General features: G+C 39.8%; 1 long non-coding RNA gene across 4 annotated transcripts in view; it reads right to left on the reverse strand.

Moving 5' to 3' along the window:
• Window positions 1-375: 375 nt before the first annotated feature.
• The window catches only part of LOC106022147, a 47,234-nt gene continuing 22,649 nt past the window's right edge, over window positions 376-24,960 (reverse strand). For 2 of the 4 annotated variants that reach the window (XR_005874722.1, XR_005874721.1), the window contains 3 exons: window positions 8,580-8,686; window positions 6,552-6,711; window positions 376-693 (listed from right to left, as the gene is read on the reverse strand). This is a non-coding gene — a long non-coding RNA (uncharacterized LOC106022147). Of the gene's footprint in view, window positions 694-4,732; window positions 4,891-6,551; window positions 6,712-8,579; window positions 8,687-24,960 lie in introns of all 4 variants that reach the window. The other 2 variants (XR_005874723.1, XR_002385341.2) reach the window with 2 other exon arrangements.

Genomic DNA, 24,960 nt, shown 5'->3' on the forward strand with positions numbered 1-24,960 from the left:
GGAGAACAGCTGTCTCTAATTTCTTTCTTAAAGCAGTATTATCATTTTTATGATCAATAACTTTAGGATGTTATGATGTTATCAGGTCAGAGTGATAAAAGCAAAATGAAAATACAAGTAGGAGGGAATGATGATACTACAAGTGGGATTCTTTACTGCATACAGCACCCTGGGAGTTAAAAGAGACCAGCAAGCCAGAACAAAGAACAAGCCCCATTCATTGTAGTCACCAAAGTACCATCAGGTTATAAAAACAATATTAAATTAGAGGACGGCTCACTACTCAGGTGTATGGTGCAGTGTTAGCTAAGAACACAAACAAACCCCCTGGTCACAGCATAGAGCTGCCCTCATTATAGAGAAAAATTGCCAGGATGCAAAGATGCTCTGAAGTTTTATTTTAAGATGAGCTTTTAAGCTGAAAATGAATGTTCTGAGTTTTACATTTGGTGTCATGATTAAGATACAATCACTCCTCTATTCTGTCCATACTCAACGGTTCCTGTGGTCACTTTTTTGGCAAGTAAGGGGTGCCAAGGAGTCGTTTGTTTCCATCTGCGGCTGGTTGGGAGTTAGGTTTGTTGATTGCTGTATCATCTCAGGTATGTGTTCACAGTGATTCTGTCACCAAGTTATCGAACTTTATCTCTTGCAATAATCAGCTAAGGTAGCAGCTTCTCTGTTCTTCAGCTCCTGGAATTAAAGATAACATCACTTGTGATGATGTAACCTCATTGGGTATTGTTTGAAGAAAATTTCAGGATATTTTTAGAAGCTTTCTGGACACGTTGTAACACCATGTCCAACTTCTGGCCTCTGCACAGGCTCCAGGTAGCCTCACACAGACGAGACCTAAAGATTCCCAGCCTAGGCCTGGTTCATGCCGTTTACTGCCTGACCCAGGACTCCTCCATAATACTTCTTTCCCACAGAGATGGTCTTGAAGGGGTCTTGCTGCTCAGTGGGGCAAAGCTTTTCCTGGGAGGGGAAAGAGCCAACTCCTCTACACCCAAGTCATTGGGGCCAACTCTCCCACACTTGTGGTGAGGGGCAGGGCCAGCTCTTCTGCTACAGGGGACAGTTGCAGGGGTGGGGGAGCAGGTCTAGCTCTCCCAGGACTAGCAAAGGGCAGTGCCAACTCAGCCCAGCCCTTGGATTTCAACATGCATGGTTCCTATGCCCCCCTGTGGTAACAAGGGCCATGGAGATCAACACAAATCCCAGCTGCGACAAGACTGTGGACCTAGACATGGCCCTCAGCAGCAGCTCAGTCCCAGATGTCATCATGGCCCCCGTGTCAGCACATGCCACCCATATCAGTATGGTCCAGGTGGCACCATGACCTTAGAACACCAAAATGGCCTCAGGTGGTGGTTCAGACCCCTGGCATCTGTACAGCCTTTGGTGATAATAGGAGCTACAAACATCAACACACACCTTGGCAGCAGTCGGGCTACACGCCTAGACATGGCCCTTGGCAGCAGTTCAGACCTGAACACCCTTATGGACCTGGGTGGCAACTTAGGAGGGTCTTACTGTAGCCCAGGCTGTCCTCAAACTCTCAATCTTCTGGCTTCAGTCTAAGTGCTGGATTTATAGGCACAAACCACAATTCATAGATTATTATAATATGGTGATGAAGATTGTTATGATGATTTCAAATAAAAATTCATGAAGTAGATTGATGCATATTTTAAATACCCATGTGAAACAAATAGTAAGCTCTGAAAATGTTATAATAAAAGTTAGAAAGAAAAGGAATAATCAAGAACACAACGCCCAATTACTTTTTTGCTTACAACTAAAGATTCTGCCACATTCTCCCAAGTTGCTCCCACCTTCTGATGATACAGATAAGAAGATGAGAAGAAAACGTTGCATTGAGACTATTGAGACCCCTGGATCATTAATAGCTCATCATGGGTTTACTAATGGAGATGACAGCTACAGAATATTTTCTTTTGTTGCTTTTCATTTTAGTGAAAATTTCTTCTTTAGACTCACTATGGTGGTTGCTTTCTGTTTGAGACCCATATGAGTAACACAAAAAATAAATGACCCAGAGACAGATATTGGAGTTCAAGTTGAAGATCAGGGAAGCAAAACATCTGGCCACTAGTTCTCACCTCAAGTTCAGGCTGAAAGGGCTGATCCACACACAAGCTTTTAACCAAGTCTCAAATCGCTGCCTCTCATCAGTGTGGATGGTGAATCCTGTGACTTCAATGTCTTCCTATCCTCCTTGATACTGAGCCTTCATATCTTCAGTATGGCTGGAGAATCAATGCCTCCTACCTTTACTGAGGCTGGGTAATGAATGCTTCATATCGAGACCTTGCTCCTGTCTTACATAGCTCCCTAATAGTGTGATTAAAGGCATGTGATCTCAGGTGCTGAGATCATCTTTGTGTGAGCTGTTTCTCTTTAGGACTGGATCAATCTTGTATAGCTCTGGGTGGCCTTGGACTCACAGAGATGCATCTACCTCCTAATCGTGAGTCCTAGGATTAAAGGTGTGTGCCATCACCTCCTAGCTTCTGAGTGCTGGGATAAAGGTGTGTTCCTGGCTTCTATGGCTTGTGGCTGACTTTGCTTTCTGAATTCTCAGGCCAGCTTTAATAAATCATAAATAATATATCACTATGTATATATCTTACCACCAGCAGAGAAGCAGAGCATAGGAGAATTGGTGTTATTCCAGCAAACTGTCATACAAATAGCACAAGGAGATACCCAGTTGTCTCTGAGTATCCAAATGTCAGGTGTATGACAGAAAACCAGCACACTCAGCATTTCTAGTAATCACAGCGTTCGTCAGGACCTCAGAGTCAAATGTTTTCTATATGGATCATTGCACCTATGATTCATAGCAAGGACACATCTCAAAAATCAAACTTCCAAAAGTTATTAACAACTCTGGCAATGCTTTTGGCAGAATTTTCACTGGAATTTTAGTGCCTATTGTTCTCAGTTGTCTTCTTAAAACAAGCACTGTGTTTGTAAAATACTCTATAAAATATTTTGTTTTGCCGGGCATTGGTGGCACATGCCTTTAATCCCAGCACTCAGGAGGCAGAGGCAGGTGGATCTCTGTGAGTTGGAGTCCAGCCTAGTCTACAGAGCAAGTTCCAGGACAGCCTTCAAAACAACACAGAGAAATTCTGTCTCAAAAAATCAAGATATATATATATATATATATATATATATATGTGTGTGTGTGTGTGTGTGTGTGTGTGTGTGTGTATGTGTATATATAGATATAGATATATCTTGTTTCAAAGTTTGATTTGTGACATATAATTTATTTGAGTGTTTCTTTTTCTCTGGCACTTTTCTTATTATTATTATACTGAGTTTTTATATTCCTGAATATTTTTTCTATGCTGGCAATCAAACTGGGGCTTCAAATATGCTAGGCAAGGAATCTACCATGTATTCTCTCTTAGTATTCTCTATGTTAACTTCCAACTTATTTCTAGTTATTTTGCCATTTGAAAAAAATCTCATTTTTGTACATAAAATTCACATATTATCACTATTGTTGCAGCATTTTGCCTTGCAGTTTTCAATATACATTTATAGTTTAATGGCTAATTGATTTTCAACATGTGAAGAACAAAAGGTGATATTTTTCACATGTTACATCCAAATGTTTCATTATATTTGGAATTGTCCATTCATTTTTATAATAAGCCTGAACTTCTGTTTTGTGCATTGGTATGATGGAGACCTTCACAATCACAAAAGCTCAAAACTGTCAAAGACATTGTTGTAGGCATCTGGCTTTTGGACCATCCAAAGGTGAGATCAACACAGAAGTTCAAACCAGATGCTTTGCCGATTGTCTTATTATCCCTCAATCCCAATTTACATGGTGCCAAATCCCTGTATAAACAATTTCTAAACTAGATACTTGTCAAAAACCCATATGTTATTTAATGTTTTATGGCTTATGAAGAATTAAAATAGAATAAAAGAGCAGCTTGTGTACTTAATTCAAGGACTGTAGATGTTTTAGAAAGTCTTGCTAGAAATCTGATGACACACTGTTACTGTGTCTGAAATGTCAATAAACTATTTAAAATTTACACAAATGTGTGTCGGAGTTGCTCTTTGAAATAAGACCTTAAAGGTTGAGATGATCTAGTCTCTGTACTGGGAAGCACAGATTGGGGGGCTCTGAGTTGGAAATAGAAGCAGAGATACAGAGGTGGTGATCAACTTGGATTTATACCTAACAAAACACTTGTCTCCCTGTCCATACATTCCTAGGCTCTGCTAGTTTCAAGGATTTTGCCCAAATGAAAATATTTCTATAAGTAAATCTAGAATGTGCTGTTTAACTGAAAACAGTGGGTGACACCAAACCCCATCAGTTCCTTAGACAGGAGGGGGAATGGTTTTGGGAAAGTATATGTAATAATTTGGAAAGTAAGATCCCTTATATAACATCACCAAAAACAAGAGTTAGTGGAAACTACTGCAGTCTTGTATACACAGATGGCCAAGCAATGACATATTGGGCCATTTTCCAAAGATGCATTGAGGGAAATGGTAGCCAAAAGAAAGGGGAAACATTATGAGTAATGGAGATGTTTGAAATACTGCTTGAACAAACTGTTTCTCCCAGTATTTATCATGCCTCTTTTTGTTTTTCTTATTGTTGTGAATGAGTTATATTGGTGAAATTTCCTCTTTCCTCATTGGTTGCAGATGACCAATTTGAACTCACCATGAAAGTCCAGTGGAAAGTGACATTTCAGGAAAAGTATGGGGATGATAACAATGGATTCAGCTCACTTCTAGCTGTAGCCCAGAGACGACTGTACCCGTGTCATATGCTCTGTCATCTAGCCTTGGAGCTGACTTCTGCACCATCTGTTTGAAATGCTTTTATAGAAAACAGCAATATATATTATTCACTTTATCTTCTATTATTCCTTTCTGATGGGTTTCAGGTTAGAAAAATAGTAAGTATGTATTATAACAAGTGATGTCTTGATATTAAAACAAGAGAAAGCCGGGTGGTGGCGCACGCCTTTAATCCCAGCACTCCTGAGGTAGAGGCAGGCAGATCTCTGTGAGTTCGAGGCTGGGCTGGACCGATAGTCTCCAAAACAATACAGAGAAACCCTGTCTCGAAAAACCAAAAAAAAAAAAAAAAAAAAAAAACAAGAGAAAACTTTTTCCCCTTCCCTTGTTTATACAAAAGGAGTTATAAGCATATCCCCACCATGGTTGTTATGTCTACTTGCTCAATTTTATTTCTTCAAATCTACTAATTTCCCACTTTATTATGAGAATACTGCCTAGGGCTGTGCTGCTGCTGGGCCCATACAAATCTGATTAACATGTGCTGTCACCCAGCATCAGGCATGGTATGGGCCTGAGCTGCTGCCACAGACAGGACCGGTACTGATGTCCGAGGCTCCTGTCACCATTGAAGGCAGTGTGGATGTCTGGGATCTGGGCCCACATGTGGGGCCCTGTGGGGCTTCAAGGGCCACATGACATTGGGTCCATGCCTATCTAAGTGACCTGCGTTGCTACCCAGGACTATGGTTTCATTTGCTGACAGGGGCCCTGCCTCAACCTCCATCAGTGTTGATGTTTGTGGCTCTTGTTATCACCTAAAACGGTGAGGACAGAGCTGCACACAGAGTTGGCCCTGCCCCTCAACAACTGCACTACTCTGGGGAGCAGGCTCTGCACCTCCTATCACAGTAGAGCTGTCCCTGCTGCCTGGAGTGCTGGTGAGCTGGCCCTGAATATGTGACCATGGGAGAACAATTCCCATGGTCTGTCATGCAGTGGCATGGGCAGGGGAGAGTGAAGTTGGACTTTCCTTTGGGCTGCCAGCTCCCAAATAATAACATGAAGATTTATTATTAATTAAGAAAACTCATCCTTAGCTTGGGCTTATCCCACTAGCTCTTGTAACTTAAATTAACCCATGCCTTAAAATCTATGCTGTATCACATGGCTTTTACCTCTCTCCCATTCTGTGCATCCAGCTTGTTCAGTGTCTCCATGGCGTCTCCTCCCTCCTCGCTTATCCTCTTCTCTATCTGGCAGATAGTCCTGCCTATCTCTCCTGCCTAGCTATTGGTTGTTCGTCTTTTTATCACACCAATCACAGAAATACCTCTTCACAAATATCCCATGATAGAAGAGATAACCCCGTTGCTCCTCTCCCCTCATCCACTTGGCACCTACTGCAGGCAGGAAAAGCTAGTCCTAGGGTCTCAAGAGTGGGAGAGCTGATCCTGCCCCTCACAGGCTGCAGCACTCAGGAGAGTGGGCCCTGTACCTCACCTGGGCAAAACAGTAGAGCTGGCCCTGATGGTGTGAGCGCTGGTGAGTTGGACCTGAGGATGTGAGAGCAGAACTGGCCCCACGCCTTGCTGTCTGCTACATTGGGTGAGCAAGCTGGGGCAGTGCTGGAGAGCTTGCTTGGGTGGTGGTGATGAGGAAAAGCTGGCAGGCTGACCAACCCAGCTACCGCTTAAGCCCAGAACCAGAACTACAGGGTAGCTCACCCCAGTACCCACCTCATCTATAAACTGCCGGAGCATGTGAAGGGACTGTACTTGCAGATCCAAAGCTAAAGGGTCTCCAGGATATATGGCAACAACAGGCTATCCAAGTCGAAACTACCACAGGCAAACATCAGTCTCTACCTCTAGGGATCTGGTAGTTTTGCAATGGAATCTATAAAGACAAGTGACCCCAAAATGTAAAATACAGCAAGACGAATACAAAGTGTTACAGCTGCTCAAAGGAGGAAACAGTCCTGACAAGGATTAGGAAGAGATTAGGAAATCTGTGGGCTTCACAGGAAAGGCAAGTCTGGACGTGACCTCCGAACATTTGGGCAAAGAGTATGATAGAGAGGCATCCAGGGATGACCACTATGAACAGAAACTCAGAGGGATGGATGTGGGCCATGCCTAGGACATGGTGATAGATTCTAGAGTTTATAACAAATCTAGAGTAACTAGAATGGGAAGTGAGATGGAGCACAAATGATGAAAGTGAGCTTCTAAGTCAGAGCATCCTGGGCTTTCAATCTCTGGCTCTGCCGTCTTTGCAACAGGGAAGTTGTATACATTACTCAGACCTCTCACAGCAACAGTTTTCTCATCTGTAAAGTAGAATTGCAACATCCTCCCCCCTCAGAAGGTCATTTTGGAGACTGAATCACTAAGATATATAAACCAGTATATTTGGAAGAACATGAAGGCCAATCTATTATCCAGTTATTATCATGTAAGTAGAAATAAGGAGGAGGCTGCTTTTAAAGTCAGTGGCTTTCCTAGTGAGGTCTCTGGACCAGTAGCATCCCTAATTGCATTAAGAATGCCAATTCTTGGCCTCTTTCTAAAATATAATAAAAAACTTTAATTGTCACATATCAAGGTACAAGGCCTTGAAACTCAAAAGACAATTTAAGACAACAAATTAAGAAGAATGTATTTGAAGGACACAGGGTGCTTTGTGATATTTTAAGACAGAACCTCAAAGTGGTCAATGACAGGTGGGAGGGACATTTGGAATTAGAAGGCCCCTTCTTCACTCGACTTCTCTGCTTCTCTTAATGATCACATGTCGCTTTCTGTCTCCTACTTCCAACATGTGAAGGATACCAGACCAAGAGGCTAAAACTTCTTTGTCTCCACTCTTACCCTGGAAACTGCTCATCAGCTTGACTGTAGTTAGGGACCCACACTTGGGCTTTTGCCCGTGAAGGCTGAGACACCTGTTCTTACTTAGGTGCCCTTTCCTGAAACATGGATATGGAAGTGAGACTTTTCTCATGTTCCACATCAGTTAAGAGCTTTGGAAAGACATCAAGTGCAGAGCCTGGCATAAGGGAGTTTGCTAACTTTGAGTCCAGGTCCAAGAGCCAGTGCATATAAAAATCAGATCCCTAAACCAATACACTGCTAACAAAGCAGTACAATCCTCATTCCATACCTTCTGATACAGAAACTCTCTGAATGTCATTAACAAGGGCAGGTCTGAGGAACCAGGTAGGACTCAAAAACACTTTAAAAACTTCACCATGTCTGAGATAGAGCATTTCTGTAATCTCACTTATCTTTAATGCCACTTCCTTAGAGTCATAACGAAATAGGTGAAAGAGATGCCAAAAATACAAGCATCTGGGTGGTGGCTCCCTTTGCCTTTTTATAACACGTAGTGTACAGAGTAAGAAACAAGTTTCTGACATTTACAGATATTAGATGGAATACAGCCCCCTTTCTCTTAGTTCATGGGGAAACTAAGGTTCTGGAGGCCATGTCTCTTTAACACAGAAACACTAATTACAGAGCTCATGCTCCAATCTATCACGATAAAAAGTAGAACTTTTTAGGTCAAAGAAAAGTAATAGTGAAGAAAGTAGATTAGCATGAAGTCAGATGAGACCAGTGTGAAAATTCAAGAACCAGTGATACCAGCCAGCAGCATTAATTGTTTCTCCAGTGTCTTTTTGTGGAATCACAAACCAAAATTACCTATTTGAACTTCCACGATCAAGCCTCAAATTCCACCATTATAGAGAGTGCTTCACTTACCACAAACAAGGTAGATCTAAAACCACATTCATGTCAATACTGGAGTATTGGAGTCTTTAACAAGAAAGGGAAGGAGCCAGAGAGGAAGCAGACATTTTGTAGAAATGCTGCAAAAGAAAATGTTAGCTCGTTAGTTCTTAAGTTTCTGGAGATTTGCTACGTGTTTAGCAGGGCAAAACCAACTAAAACCAAGACATGTCACTTAGGCATGAAAATTATTTACTTTCAAGTCTCAACTCTGTAAACTGCAAACAAAGAGATGCTCTTGGCAGGGAATGTGTGTGCTTTGATAAAGGGAAGTAATGGGTTGGGACAGCCTGGGTAAGTGTGGGACGTAAAGAGGTTAGCAATGAACGAGCATCCAAAAGAGGAACTAGTCTAAACCAAAATGTAGATTTGTTTGATTGTTTTCCACTTTGGATTTTACTAAGATATGGAGCAGAGGAGTGAATTGTCAAGGACAGTTGAACAGATTAAGCCTTAAATGAGACAACTTTACCCCTGGCAATGGGGCATTGCTACCTGGAATTCATCTAAGTAGTTGGTGACTAAACCGTACTTAGACCAGGCAAAAATTCTGAATGTTTCCAACCTGACAGGACCCTAGCAGGGCTGTGAATAACAGTCATACTACACTGGGCTGAATCAAGTATACATACTGCTTCTGCTCTCCTCTTAACAGCCTATGCTCAGAGAAAAGACCTGAGGGATGCTGCTAAAAATACCAGTCATCCTTTAGCCAGGGACAATTTCCAAAGAAGGACTAAGGGCTGCCTACCATTATTTTGTCTTCTGTGAGTCTCAGCACACTCCTTGTTCCTCCTGTACAAATTTTATTGCTTTTTGTTGTGTGGGCACAGGTGTTGAAATTTCTCTATGTTGATTTAAATACAAAATGTTGGATCAGGGCAGCTCTATGTTTTTTGTTTTGTTTTGTTTTAGGTATTGCTGAGTTTCTACAAAGGGGTTTTCCAAACTAATGTCCAACCCACATGACAGAACAAGGTGAATTTTTTACAGCTCCAAAGTTTGGTATAGACAGACTTATAATATGTACTTACCAGAAGGATGGGAAATGTTTACACCATACCATTTCACCATTTTACTGTATCCTCCCCCCAGCATTTCTCCTGTGTTTGTGTGGTACCTGGGGCCTTGTACATGCTAAGCACATACTTTACCCTGGAATTACACCTGCCATCTGCCCAGAATGTTTTCTTGATTTTGAGAGAAGTTTAGTGTATTTTCATATTTACTGGCCATGTGTATTTCTTTTGTTGGAAATCTACTGGGGGAATACAGATAATTAAATTTTTTATAAGTTTATTTCACTTTTCTACTAATTAGAAGGTAAATCCAGAAAGATACCTATTGTCCACATTTCCACATTCTTTAGCACAGAGTTGCTGCAGGCGTTCTCTTGGGTTTTATGTCTTCTATTTAACCATGTGTTGTGCTATTGTTGTTGCTCCTAAGGCAATACTGTTTATTTGTGCATGTTCTCACTTTTTCTTTGTCATCTTTGACAGAAGTTCTAGCCTCAGGCTAGGAATATCATCAAATGAACTGTAGTAAAAAGCAAAAATTTTCAGAATATTTTAAATTGCAGGACTGAATTTTGGATCTATGTTTTTGTTTTTATTCCATTCTAAATATTTTGTAGTTTTTGTTCTGCTTTCATTTTAACTCATGAAGCATTTAGAAGTTTAGTTTTTAGTCTCCAAACAAGTCCTTTTGCTTTTTGTAGTTTGATAAACTGTAGTCAGAGACTATGATCTATGTGATATTTCTTTTGTTCCACAAAGCTCTTCAATAGGAGCCCACTCTTCTTGAGCTTAGAAATCTTTTCCTAACAATGAGGGGGAAACAACTATAGAATATTTTCAGCCAATTGTGTTATATGTTTTCTCTAGAAAGCCACAGTTGGCCCTGGACTTGGAAGCCAGAGTTAGGACTGTACCCCAAGGTCTTCTGGCACTCCTACCACGCAACTATCTCGAAAGTCCTGAAAGAGTGTGTATTAGTTGGCAGATGTTTGTCATTCTAAGGATTTCCTGTAGTAGTATGCTTTCCTTTTGTTTTATTTTACTTCAACAATGTAAAACAATATTTAGAGAGAAATTAATAGCATCAAATCCTATATTGTGAAAGAAAGAGGTCTCAAATCATCCCAGCTTCCACCTAAAATTGCAAAAAACAAGTCAAACCAAATCTGATATGAACAGAAGAAAGGAAATGATAAAGATCTGAAATCAACGTGCTGGAAAATAAACTCAAAAATAAAAGTTGTTTAAACCAAAAGCTGATATTCTGAGATAATCAGTGAAACTGACAATACACTTGCCAGACTGATCAAGAAGCTACATAAAAATAGAAAGTACAAGAATTAAGACTGAACATCACTTTAGATCCTTCAATATAAATGGTTTACTAGTGGAACATTGTAAGCAACTTCAGAACAAATTAGATAATTTAGTTATAAGGTAAGTTCTTGAAAGATACAAAAACCAAAGCTCATAAAAAAGAAATAAATGCACTAAATAACTCTATATCTATTAAAAATAAAAGTGTTATGAACAAATCTTTTTAAAATTCATTTTATTTTATGCGCATTGGTGTCTTGTCCCATGGAACCAGAGTTACAGGCAGTTGTAAGTTGCCACATGGGTGCTGGGAATTGAACCCAGGTCCTCTGAAAGAACATTCAGTGCTCTTTACCACTCAGCCATCTCTGTAGTCCCTTGGAATGTTATTTAAAACCCTTCTGTGAACAAGATACATTGGCAAATTCTTTTTAAAGAAAACACTAGGTTTCACAAAGTCTTCATAACATTCAGGAGTGTAGAGTACTTTTAACTCATCTTGTGAGACTTTGTGATTTACAGAAAAACAGAGGATCAATAGCCTTTCTGAATGTAAATGATGTATAATGTAAACTTGTGCCTAAATTGAACTTCATTCCCTTACAAAGAGTATAATGTGTCGCTGTTGCCTGTCCCCTCACATGGTAAGCCTACCTTTTTCATTGAAAAGCTTAGTTTGAAATAGGTAGTCTTAACATCTCTTTCATTGCAATGCTCCTCTCAGTTCTCAGAATATTCTAATGCATTACTGAAAGAGATACAAGTTGAGTGATTTCATGATTTTCAGAACAAGAGAAAAATGGATGGATGTTGGATTGGAGATTTTTATACAACGTAGTAAAAAGCCACATATTTTTGAATTTGCAAAATTTTGAAGATCAAAGAACGAGACTCAGTACATTTGGTGCTCACAAACAAAATTATATCCATTATTCAGAAAAAAATCAAAATGGCAAATTTCCAGTACTTGGTGGGAATACATTGCTGAATGTATGTTACAAACCAGTTCCTTATTCTTGACATTGGAGTAGTAACTTCCTTTTTTTGTTTGATTATTCTTGGTGAAACAAACCAAAGCCTGATGTCTAAACACATTCTGCTTCAGGTGGATGACCTTACTACTAGGCCCAACACAAGAGTGTTTATAGCTCAAGATGCCAGAATCCTAGAGCAAACTGTTCTCATAACCCTGATTCTGACCATATAGTTTCAGACCTTGACATCAAAGGAGTCAGAGGTCAGAGGAAGTGAGTCATTTCTGCTCCAAGCAAGTTGTGGCTTCTAGTAAGAAAAGGCAGAGTGGACACCTCCCTTCTGTGGTATGTAAGATGTATGGATCTGAGGACATAGAAGTTACAAACAATGGAATATAATGGAACTAAAAAGGGAGAGGTTTGTGTTATGGATGGGGAAAGATAAGCCTCCTCCCAAAACTCCCTCCCATACCAATTGCAACAACAGTCTTGGTTCTCCTGCCCCTGAAGAAGAATTCCCAGGGGTCACAAGTAGAGCAAGCAAGTAATCAAAGTTATTTTGGCAGCTGAGAAAGCAAAAACAAAGTACCCCCCCCCCAGAGTGGAAGGCATACTGAACTGAGAAACAATGGGAAAGACTTCTTCTAGTATCTCGATGCATAAGACGTGGTCTGTCATTTCTCTTCCCCTTGTCCATTTCTAGGGCTGTTGGTCATGGTTTGTTTCCTAGAATGGGTGGAGGCTTTCTTAGAAGTTAGCTTACTCAAAATTCTGTATGTTGCAATTAGATACATTATATGTATAAAGGTGTAACTATTCATAAGGCAAAAAAGTTTACTTCAGAAATCATAACATTACCTTGCAGGTATTCCTAAAAGGGTGTTTTATGGGAACTGATCAGAACCTGATGGGACCAACTTTGTCATTTTTATTTCAGTCCTATTTTTCAGCTTTTCTCTTGTCAGTTTGGCTATATCTTACCCAGGTATAAGCCATTTTATTTATCTTACTTAGTGTTCCCAACATTTCTGTTTTATCTTAATATCTACTTTTACCTTAATAGTGGGAGGGTGATACATGGGGGCCATGGCAGATCAAAGGAAGATGAAATTCTCTTTAGATTAAACATCACACGGGTGTGGTTTGCTAACCTGTAATCTTAGTGATTTTTAGGTTAAAACAGGAAAATCGTGAGTCTGAGGCCAACCTAGACTACATAGCTAGACCCTGTCTCAAAGGGAAAAAATGAAAGAAAGATTATATATAAAAACTTTAATCTTTTGGACTGTGTGGTGGTGGTGCACGCCTTTAATCCCAGCACTTGGGAGGCTGAGGCAGGTGGATCTCTGTAAGGTCAACACCAGCGTGGTCTACAAAAGCTAGTTCCAGGACAGCCTCCAAAGCCACAGAGAAACCCTGTCTCAAAAAACTCAAAAACTTTAACCTTTTGTTTCCTTTGAGCTGTGAATTATGCTCATAGAAGGAACATAAAAGATGGATCTAGGGAAAATATCAACTATGCATTTCAAAATATTTGTGAAAACTATTTTGAATATAGACTCATTCTATTTTCTATGGTGATTTAACAGATACTGATCTGAATGAATCTTTTATATGAATCTTTGAGTGATAAAAATCTGTGGGTTTTTTTTGAGTGGTCCTTTACCCAGCAACATTGGCATTATCTTTTTATCCACAAGTTTCCCAGGGACAGAAATTATCTTACTCATTGTTGTAACCTAAGCACTTGATTCACAGTAATTATTCCATGAGGACTACATTATAAAACTATTGTTTTATTATTATTTCTGTGAGAGTGTGAACTCCAGGTAATTTACTCCAATTGTCCCCTTGTTATCTCTTGTACAAAGCCATGAGTTTTCCTTGAGAAGAATCCATGGCTGTCTTAGATCTGTGCATCCATGTCACCAGTGTTCAAAACCATACATCATACATGGTAAACCCTGTTTTCTAAGTGAGTGGAGGAAATTCAATCTCACTGCCATTCACAGTAGATAAAGAGCTTTGTCAAATTCTTGAAGGCTACTGCCTAGTTATCAAGGTATTTAAAAATCACCCAATTTGTGCAGTGGTTCTCAAGACTTTACTATGGATCAAAGTCATGGTTTTATTAAACTTGAGGTCATGGTCTGTTCTCCAAGAAGCCAGGTAGGCCACCAGTCTTCAATAAGTCAATCACAACAACCAAATTAATAGCAAAAACCAGAAAAAGATATATTCCATATGTCCATATTGGGCAACAGGACAAAAAGATCTGGTGACCTCCAATGAAATCCACCTTCAAGGTCCTAAAGTAATATTAAAGTTTAAATAGAGGGCCAGGGATGTTCATATCTAACCAGTCCTAGTCCTGTTTGATCCTGCTCACCAGTACTGACCTCCAATCTCTCTAGTAAGGTGGTCTGACAAGTTGTCACCCCTGTGTGTAATTTCTTTTCTGAGAGGCAAGTGCCTCCTCTGGCTGACACCAGGTTTTAAGTTTTCACTTTCCCAGCATGAAATTGCTAGAGGAATTACCATTTTTGGAGTCCATTCGTTTTTGTTTTTGTTTGTTTTTTTATGATTTTTAGAGACAGGGTTTCTGAGTGTAGCCTTGACTGTATCAGAACTTGCTCTGTAGACCAGACTGGCCTCAAACTCACAGAGATCCACCTGACTCTGTTTCCAGAGTAGTGGGATTAAAAGCGAGTGCCACCGTTCTGTCCTATCTCATTCTTGATTCCTCATGTTCCCATCCCCACATCCACTCCCCTTTGCCCCTCTCCCCTGTTCCCAGTTCAACCAAGGCAACCCATCTACTTCCTCTTCTCAGGGAGACCTATGTGTCTCTGTTAGGGTCCTCCTTGTTATCCTTAGATGATTCTTATATCCATCCAAATTAAAGAACCCTTTAGTGTAGACATCAGCCTTTTTCATGTCATCCCATCATGGAAAAAAATTCACTGACATAAATAACACAAAGTTACTTACAGGAAAAAAAAACTCTACTCTCTGGGAAGATGAGTTGTTCCTGAAAAAGCTCAGTGTTGTACCCAAGGCCAGCAGTTCCAGGATTAGCAAAGAGCTCATTTTAAAAAATGCAAACCTCAGGCTGGGAATAGAATTCAGAGGTAGAAAATTTGCCTACTCTGTAGAAGACTGTGGGTTTGATCCCTGTCACTGCAAAATGAATGATTGAATGAATTTTAAACATCAAATAAAATCCATGTCTCAGGCTCCTTTCATTCCCACAGAAGCAGAATTAGCTTTCCAAGGAGGTATCAGGGGACTGTGATGCAGATAAAGATTGAGAAGCATTGACTTTAACAACCCCAACCTTAAAACTCTATATCCTCTCTGACCTTACCATAACATATGTGCATCCAGGAAAAGGCCTGACTTTGCTGTGGTTGACTCAGAAAAGTAAGGGAAGTGAAGCTGAAATCTGCCGAGCTCAGCTATCCCCACTGTTGTTTACACTTGAGGTTTTGTATGTGTATGTGTTGGCTCCTCTGTTAATGATTATAAACCTCATCTCAATCAAGACATGATATTTCTTTGGACTTTAATCTTCTAGCTGTAGGTGGATTCAAACATCTAGCCAAAAAGAGTTCTTTAACTATAATAACCCATGAAGCAGTGGAATCTGGCCTAAACTTTTTTGTGGTAAAATAGACATGATAGATGGGTGTTGGTGGTACACACCTTTAATCCCAGCACTCTGGAGGCAGAGGCAAACAGATCTCTGTGAGTTCAAGGCCAACCTGGTCTACAGAGAGATTCCAAGACAACCTCCAAAGCAATGCAGAGAAACCCTGTCTGGAAAAACAAAAACAACAACAAAAAAGACATGATATGAAATTTACAGTTTTAATCACTTTAAAGTGAATGATTCTGTGATGTTTAAAGTACATTCACTAACCACTCTGCCTTCATCTCCAGAACTCTGATTATTGAAAACTGAAACTCTGTCCTAGTTAAAAACTGATGCTATATCTCCATTCTCCTTCAACCTCATGCCTTCCAACAACCACCAGTCTACTTTTGGTTTCTATGAATTTGATTACTCTAAGTATTTGATATGAGTGTAATTATAGAATATTTGCCCCTTTGTGACTGAATTATCTCATTTAACCTGATGTCATCAAGGTAGACCGACATGATAACATGTGACTGAATAACCTTCCATTTAAAGGCTGGCTAGTCCTCCATTGTGTGTACAGATGCTACTTACTTCTGATGGGCTATGTGCAAAAATGCTTGAAGTTGAAACTAAATGAGAAATGCTGGGGTTAAATATCATCACAAAGCAAAATTCTTTATGTACCTAGAAGATGTTTAGAGAATATTTCATCCAAGCACAAAGGAATATACTTTCTCCCCTGGAACTTTCTCCAAAACTGATCACATAATCGGTTACAAAACAAATATCAACAGATACAAAAAGTTGAAAAGCATCATACATCCTACATGGTCACCATGGATTAAAGCTGAACATCAACAATAACAGAGACAATAGAAAGTACACAAACTCATGGAAACTGAAAAACTCACTACTAAATGAAAAATGGGCTAAGACAGAAATTGAGAAAAAAATTAAAACTTTTTAGAATTATGGGGAGAGGGGGAAGGAAAAGGAGCTGGGATTGATATGTGAAACAAACTTGTTTCTAACTTAAATTTTTTAAAAAAGGAAAAAACTTTTTAGAATTGAATGAAAATACAAACATAACATGCCCAAACTTTTGAGACACAATGAAGGCAAGAGGTAAGAGGCAAGTTCATAGCACTAAATGCCTACATAAAAAAATTAGAGAGAGTGCATATTAGCAACTTAATGGCACACCTGAAAGCTCTAGAACAAAAAGAACACCAGAAGGAGTGGATGGCAAGAAATAATCAAACTCAGAGCTGAAATCAATAAAATAAAAACAACAAAACTGATATAAAGAATCAATGAAGCAAAGAGTTGCTTCTTTGAGAAAAGCAATAGGATTGATAGCTAAATTAACAAAAGGATCGAGAGAGAAGATCACAATTAATACTATTAGAGATGAAAAGGTGGGCATCACAACAGACACCAAAGAAATCTAGAGATTCTTGAGAATATACTTTAAAAATCGGTACTCCACCAAACTAGAAAGCCTAAAATGGATAAATTTTTTTATATATACCAACTGTCAAAGCTAAACTAAGATCAGATAAGCAATTTAAACAGACCAATAACCCCTATTAAAATAGAAGTAGTAATTATAAGCTGGGTGGTGGTAGCACACACTTTTAATCCCCAGCACTCAGGAGGCAGAGGCAGGCAGATCTCTGTGAGTTTGAGGCCAGCCTAGTACACAGAGCAAGTTCCAGAACAGGCTCCCAAGCTACACAGAGAAACCCTGTCTCCAAAAACAAAACAAAAAAATGGAGAAATTACAAGTCTCCTAACCAAAACAGTCAGGGACCCAATAGATTCAGTACAGAAATCTACCAGCCCTTCAAAGAATTAAAGCCATTACTCCTTAAATTATTCTGCAAAATAGAAACTGAAGAGGCATTTCCTAATTCTTTTTATGAGGCCACAATATCTCTGGTTCTTAAGCCATAAAGACCCAATAAAGAAAGAAAATTACAAACCAGTTTCTCTTTTAAACACAGATACAATAATTTTAATAAAATACTTTCACACTGATTTGGTTTGCAAGAACATATCAGAGTGATACATCATGATCAAGTAAGCTTCATCCCAGAGATGCAGGGATAATTCAGCATGTGTAAATTGATAAATGCAATCCACCATATAAACAGACAGAAAGATAAAAATCACATGATCTCACTAGATAGAGAAAATGCCTGTGGAAAAAAATCCAGCATCCCTTTATGATAAAAGACCTGGAGAAGTTAAGGGTACAAATGACAGACCTCAACATAATAAAGGCAATATACATAAAGCCCATAATCAGCATCTATCTATTTAGAAAGTCAAAGAATTTCCACTAAAATTAGCAACAAGACAAGGATGTTCACTGTCTGCTTATCTATTCCATATAGTACTTGAAGTCTTATCTAGAGCAACAAGATAACTGAGGAGGATCAAGGGGATACAAATAGGAAAGGAAGAAATCAAAGTATCTTTATTTGTAGGTGATAGAATTCTATACAAACTTCTACAACTGATAAACACTTTTAGAAAAGTAGTAGGATACAAAGTTAACATATAGAAATCAGTACCTTATTATACACAGTTGACAAACAGACTAAGAAAGAAATCAAGGAAAGAAAGCCTTTCACAGCAGCCTCAAAAAATAGCTTGTGGTAACTCTAACCAAGTAAGTGAATGACTTGAATAATAAAAACTAAAAAGACACTGGAGAATGAAACTGAAAAAGACATCAGGATATGGGAAGATCTCCCATCCTCATGTATCAATAGGATTAATAAAGTGTTAATAGCCAACCAATCAAAAGCATTTGTGATGGCTATCTTTGGTTATCAACCTGACTACATATGGAATTAACTCAAACCCAAAAATGGAGGGATTTTTCTTTAATTTGAAATGGGAAGATCCATTTCTAATCCAGATCTTTTCAGGTGGGAAGAATGTGGACCATGCCTTCTGCTGGAAGCCTATGTAAGGACTTGAAAGAAGGAAACTGGCTCTTGGCCTTCTTGCTCTTACCTCTCTCACAAGTCCATTCCTGCACTGGTGTTAGAGCATACTTTGGGATTTTGGCATATACTGAAGACATCCAGCCTCATGGACTGAACAGTTACTGAATTCTTAGATGGGGCTAGAGAGATGGCTCAGCCGTTAAAGCTAGGCTCACAACCAGAAATATAAGAATTCTTAGATGTCCCATACATAGGTAGTTATTTTTGGTTTAACTGAACCACAGCCTACAAGCCATTCTAATAATTCCCCTTTCTATACAAATATAGAGAGATTCATTCTATAAGTTCTGGTACTCTAGAACACAGTGACTAATACATAAATCTACAGATTCAATGAGATCCCCATCAAAATTCCAACAAAATTTCTCACAGAAATGGCAAGACCATTTTTTTCAGATTTGTATAGAAACACACACATACACGAAAAAAAAACAGGATAGCTAAAGCAATCCTTAATAATAAAAGAATTTCTGAAGGTCTCACCACCTCCAATTTCAAGTTGTACCACAGACCTATAGCAGTAAAGCACTGTGGTATAGGCACAAAACAAACAAGTTGATGAATGGAATCAAGACTTAGACGTGAGTCCACACACGTATAGACATTTGATCTTTGACAAAGACACCAGAAAATTACACTAAGAAAAGTCAGTATCTTTAACAAATAGTGCTGGCCAAACTGGATGGCTGCATGAAGAAGAATTAAAATAGATCCTATTTATCACAATGATCAAAACTCAACTCCAAATGGATCAAAGACTTCAACATAAGGGTGGAAACCCTGAGTCTGATAGAAGAAGCATGGAATAGCCTAGATTAACTGGCAGAGGAAAAAGTTTTCTGAATAGGGTGCCAATGGCATAGACACTGAGACCAACAATTAATAAATGGGATATCATGAAACTGAAAAGTTTCTTATGGCACAGGACACCATCATTTTGAAAAAGCATCAGACTACAGAATGGAAAAAAAGATCTTTACCAATTACACATCCAATAGAGGGTTAATACCTAAAATTTATAAAGAACTAAAGAAACTGGACATCAAGAAAACAAATTACCCAATTAAAAATTGGGTATAAGCTAAAGAGAGTTCTCAAAATATGAAGAGCAAATGTCTGAGAAACTCTTAAGGAAGTTTAACATCTTTAGTCATTAGGGAAATGGAATTAAAAATTACTTTGAGATTTCATTTTTTCACCAGTCAATAGCAGCTAATATTGACAAGGATGTACAGTAAGAGGTACACTCATCCATTGCTGGTGGGAGTGTAAACTTTTACAGTCATTATGTAAGTAGGTGTGGTAGTTCCTTGGGAAGCTTGGGACCATTCCATTTTAAGATCCAGATATACCACTCATGTGGTATACCCAGAGCACTCTACATCTTGCTACAGAGACACTCGCTCATCTACATTCTTTGTTGCTCTATTCATAATAGCCAGACATTTTAAACAGCCTAACTATTCACCAACAGATGAATGGAAAATAAAAATGTCATGGAATATTATTCAGTTGTTCAAAAACTGCAGTCTTGAAATTCATAGGTAAATGGATGCAGCTAGGAAAGCATCATCATAAGTGAGGTAACCCAGACCTGAAAACATAGATAATGTATGTATCATCTTATATGTAGATACTAGCTTTTAAGCCTTCAGTAAGCATGCTACAATCTGTATAACCACAGAGATTAGGTATAGAGAAAGGAAATGGGGGTGGGGATCTCCCAAGGCAGGGGAAATAGAATATATAGTTATGCCTCGAATGCCCATTCCTGATAATGAACTTGATGTCTATAACCATCCGGGAGCCTTCATCCTGTGACTGATGGAAGCAGAGGCAAACACACAATTAATCACTGAACTGAACCCAAGGAACCCAGTGACAGAGAGAGAGGAGTGATGAGCAAATTTGGCAAAGAATGGGCTGGCAAAACCAGCAGAGACAGCTGATCTGAACAGGGGAGAGCTCTTGGACCCCAGACTGACAGTGGGGAGGCCAGCATGGGACTGATCTGGACCCCCCAAATGTGAGTGTCAGCGAGAAGGCCTGGGCAACCTATGGGGCCCTGAGCTGTGGATCAGTGTCTATCCCTGGTATACAAACAGTCTTCGTGTGCCTATAGCACAAAGAGGGATGCTCTCTCAGCCTGGACTCTTAGGGGAGTGCCTGGACCCTACCCAGAGTAAAATGACAGACTCTAGATATCCCCTATGTGGAAGGATTTGGCAATAGGGTGGGAGGGGGGGAAGGGGAGTGCGGGAGGAGGGGAGGGAGAGGGAACTGGGATTGACATGGAAAACAAGCTATTTAAAATTAAAATAAAAGATGATAATAATTAAAAAAGAATATATAGTTATGGAGACACAGAGGTAAAGACTAGAATGGGAGTATTAAACTGACAGGAGGAGGGAAGAAAGGGATGAGGGAGAGAATATGGGGAAGGGTAACTCACAGTCAGGGACACTTTAGGGGTTATGGAAACCTACTACAGTAAAAGCATATATATGAAAGAAATCTAAATGGAATCACCAAAAAAGAAGGGAGACAATGCCCAGACTAGACATCTTTTGTTGCTAAATGAAGACTCAAGTGCTAGGAATGGGTTACATCAAATTGAATTGTTGTCCAAAGGAGCCCCATCAAATCCCCAAACACGTCAGAATATTGCCAAAGCTATTGGTTGCTCTCTATAAACTGATAATAAGATCCTATTGCTGAAGACAACACTTACATATCTCACTGAATACAATGAATTCTAGCTGGTGTCTAAGTAAAGGTTTTACCCCCACTGACTAGTGGTCTTGGTAGCGAAAAGTACTCTACACACTACCAGAGGGAAAAAGTAACCACCAATCAAGCTACAAACCCTATGATCTGCAATGGTGGCCTGCCTGGGACAATGATAGCACAGATACGGAGTAACCAAATGTTATCTGATTGGGCTTAAGAACCACTCCATGAGATGGAACCCATGCCTGCCATTTCTCGGGTGGCTAAGCACCCAAGACTAGATAGGTCAGGAACCTAGGCGAAAACCTGAAAAACAAAATACTATTGTTCTGCTAAAGGAACATAGCAATAAAATGACTCCTAATGACTTTCTCCTTTACTCATATGTCTTGCTTCCTTCTGCAGTAGATGCAAACTAATACAGAGACTCACATCTAAACAGTGTTCAGAGAGTGGGAGATCTTAGAAATCTCTGTTCTAAATGAGATGTCTTCACCAAACACTTCCCACCCACCCAGGGCTCAGAAAACTTTGCAGAAGAGGAGGAACATTCTAAGGGCCAGAGGGGTGGAAAGACCAGGAAAAACAGGGTAGGACTGGTACACATATGAACTCACAGAGACTGGCAGCACACACAGGGCATGCACCAAGTCCAAGCCAGGACTAAGATCCCAGCACTGAAAGGAGGAAGTGGACACAAGCTCCCCTCCCTAACCAAGAAGCTATCTCTAATTAACAACCACTTGCAAAGGAAAACATTACTTTTCAATAGAATTTCACAGGGTATATAAGTCATACTTTAGGCCAGCTCTCAAAGACAATGTGCACCTTGGTTTTTGAAACAGGGTATCTCACTGGTCTGGAACTCATCAATTTGGCTAGGTTGGCTGACTAATGAGTTACAAGGATCTGCTGATATCAACCTACTTAGAGCTGGGATTATGAGCAAACATTACCATGCCTAATGTTTTCCCTCTTCTGTTGGTTCTGGGGACTAAACTTTGTTCCTCATGATTGTGTTGCAAGCACTTTATTAACTGATCAATTTATTCAGACCTCTTTTAGCAAATTTGTCTGATGAGAACTTTCAGTGCTATTTTAAGTAGTGTTGGCAAACATGCACATTTTTGTCTTATTCCTAGTCTTTTCTGTGGTCTGAAAAGTAGTTTTTAAATACATATATTTTTTTAAGCTAAGCGTTCACTTTGTAACCCTGACTGGTCTGGAGCTGCTAGGTAGAGGAAGCTAGCCTGGAATTCACAGAGAACCACCTGCATTTGTCTCCTGGGTGCTAGAATTAAAGGTGGAATTCTACATTCTACATAGATGGACCACTACTTCTAGTTACATTTTTTTACATTATTAAAGTAAAAGGAGTTCAGCAGTTTGAAAAGAAAGAGATTGTTTTATTAACTAATTGGTAAAAGAACAGAGAGGAGGAAAAGAGGATGAGAAAATTTGTGGCAGGTATATTGGGGAGATGTGTATGCAGCAAATAGTTTAAAAATTTGATATTATTTAAAGTGGCAAAAGAATGGATTAAAATGAACAGTGGTATAGGATAGGCAAAAATATTTAATTAAAATTGAACATCATAAAATGAAATGACTTCGTCTTTATGCCAGTGAATGACTTTCCAAGAAACCCCAGCCTTGATAATAAGCTAAACAAAATATTCCAAACAAACACACGAAGCAAAAGTAGCTCCTGAAATCAGAGGTATTGAAATGAAGGTCCCATTTTGTTCTCTTCTCATAACAAGTCTTTCACTGGGATCTTGGTCTTAAGGAGAAAAGTAAAAAGTACCCATGACACATCTGTTGAAAGATAGAAAATTGGTCCAAAAATACAGAGAGGAACTGAAACATTTCACAGAAGGCAGGGCTTAAGAGTAAGAAACCAAAAGAGGAAGATAATGTTGTAGAAAAAGAAGAACAGAAATTGAATTGTTTTACAAATGTCTGCCCCTCTCCCCTGAGCAATCCACCAAGAAACAAGGTGGAAATGATCCATGAAAAAGAGAATTCACCATGCTTTTCCAATTGAGAATTCAAGTATCTTTCATGGGAGAGTAGGATAATGTCTTTATTAAAAGAAATTTTAAAAGTAGAAATTTTGTTTAAAAGTAGAAATGGATTTTCTTTGTTTCTGTCTCCCTACCTTCCCTGGGTTAGAGATAAAGCAAGAACGACGCAGGACACTCGGATCCTTCTGCAGTAAAGCTTTAATACATCTTGAGAGATAGATGATCAGCTTCTGAGAGGGAGACCCCAAGCTAAGAAACCCAGCCCCTTATATAAGCCTAGGAGCTCCGAGTGAGACGTGTAGAGCCGGGATTGGTGGTTTGCTCATCACCCCAGATGACGGGTGAGGCACAGCTTAAACGGTAAACTCCAACTGACAGCAGATGTCAGCGCCATCTTCTAATGGCGATAGCGATAGTGAGGGCGGCTCCTCACAGGAAATGCCCTTGTCTGATAACCATCTTATGCTCTTTTTGATGGACTCTCATATGAAGATGACCGATTCTTTATACTGAACTTGCTGCTCCTCCACAGGCAGCATTGGTGTGGAATCCCTAAGCAGAAGGCAATGTGACAAGACAGAAAAAACAGGTCAAAGCTGTACATAATATATTTTTTAATATAATTGAGAAAGTGAAGTTCACACAAGCCATCCATGCACAGAAGCAGCCGTCCAGGGGCTGCTTGGGGCTTGGGTTACCATTGAGCTGTTTGGACTCTCCCTCCAAGAGGAGCAATGACTTGTCTGTCTCCAAGAGGACTGAGGTTGCTCAAGGAGCCATAGCAGGGTCTGCTGTCACATCCTTACCAGGACACTGACACCACATCCCCAACAGCCTACCCATCCCACAGAAGCAGACCATCCGAGGTGAGAGGGAAAACCAAGAGAATGGAGCGGGGAGCAGCACAGTCCTCAGAGGCTGCCCACAGTTGACCAGAGCGTTTGCCAGAGGCACTTTAGAAAACCCAGGCTGAAGTCAGCCCACTGACAAGCTGTATGCAGGGGAAGGTGGGTTTCCACTAGTGGTCAGGATACAGGCCTGTGTTTGGGCAGGCTGTCCAAGCAAAGTGGTTGTGTGCATATTAGAATCAGCACTGACTTGGACACAGAAATGATCTACTTTGTCCTTTGATTCTGATGATAGAAGAAACAAACCCAAGTTGAGAAAACTAAAGCTGCAAAGACAGGTAGAAAACTTCAGAAAAGAAAGGCAATGAAGATGAAACTCACACACCAGCCAAAGGTAGGTGGTGTAGGGTCCCAGTGTTGGGGTGACCTCTGACCTAACACACCTTTTGACCAACATCACCCAAGCTGATGCAGGCTTTGTTTGTGGCCCATACCATAGGACAGTCATGGAATTGATAGTCCAGGCATGGTACATGTGAGAGTGAAAGGTCTGAGTAAAACCATCACCCTGAACAACCATCAGAAACCAAGACAGTCCCAGCTAACTGGGGCAGTTACACTCTCCAATCTGCTACGAATAGGGCTTGCTTATCCTTGACTGTCTTATCCAGTTGCCTGTTGGCCTCAGACAGGCAGATGACTGGGGTACAAAGCTGGGCATGGTGTGTGTTTGGTGAATAAATAGCTAAACAGAGAGAATCTCATGCCTAAAATTAT

This window comes from Mesocricetus auratus, unplaced genomic scaffold (genome assembly GCF_017639785.1).
Source record: "Mesocricetus auratus isolate SY011 unplaced genomic scaffold, BCM_Maur_2.0 Super-Scaffold_100691, whole genome shotgun sequence".
In the NCBI taxonomy this organism is placed as follows: domain Eukaryota; kingdom Metazoa; phylum Chordata; class Mammalia; order Rodentia; family Cricetidae; genus Mesocricetus; species Mesocricetus auratus.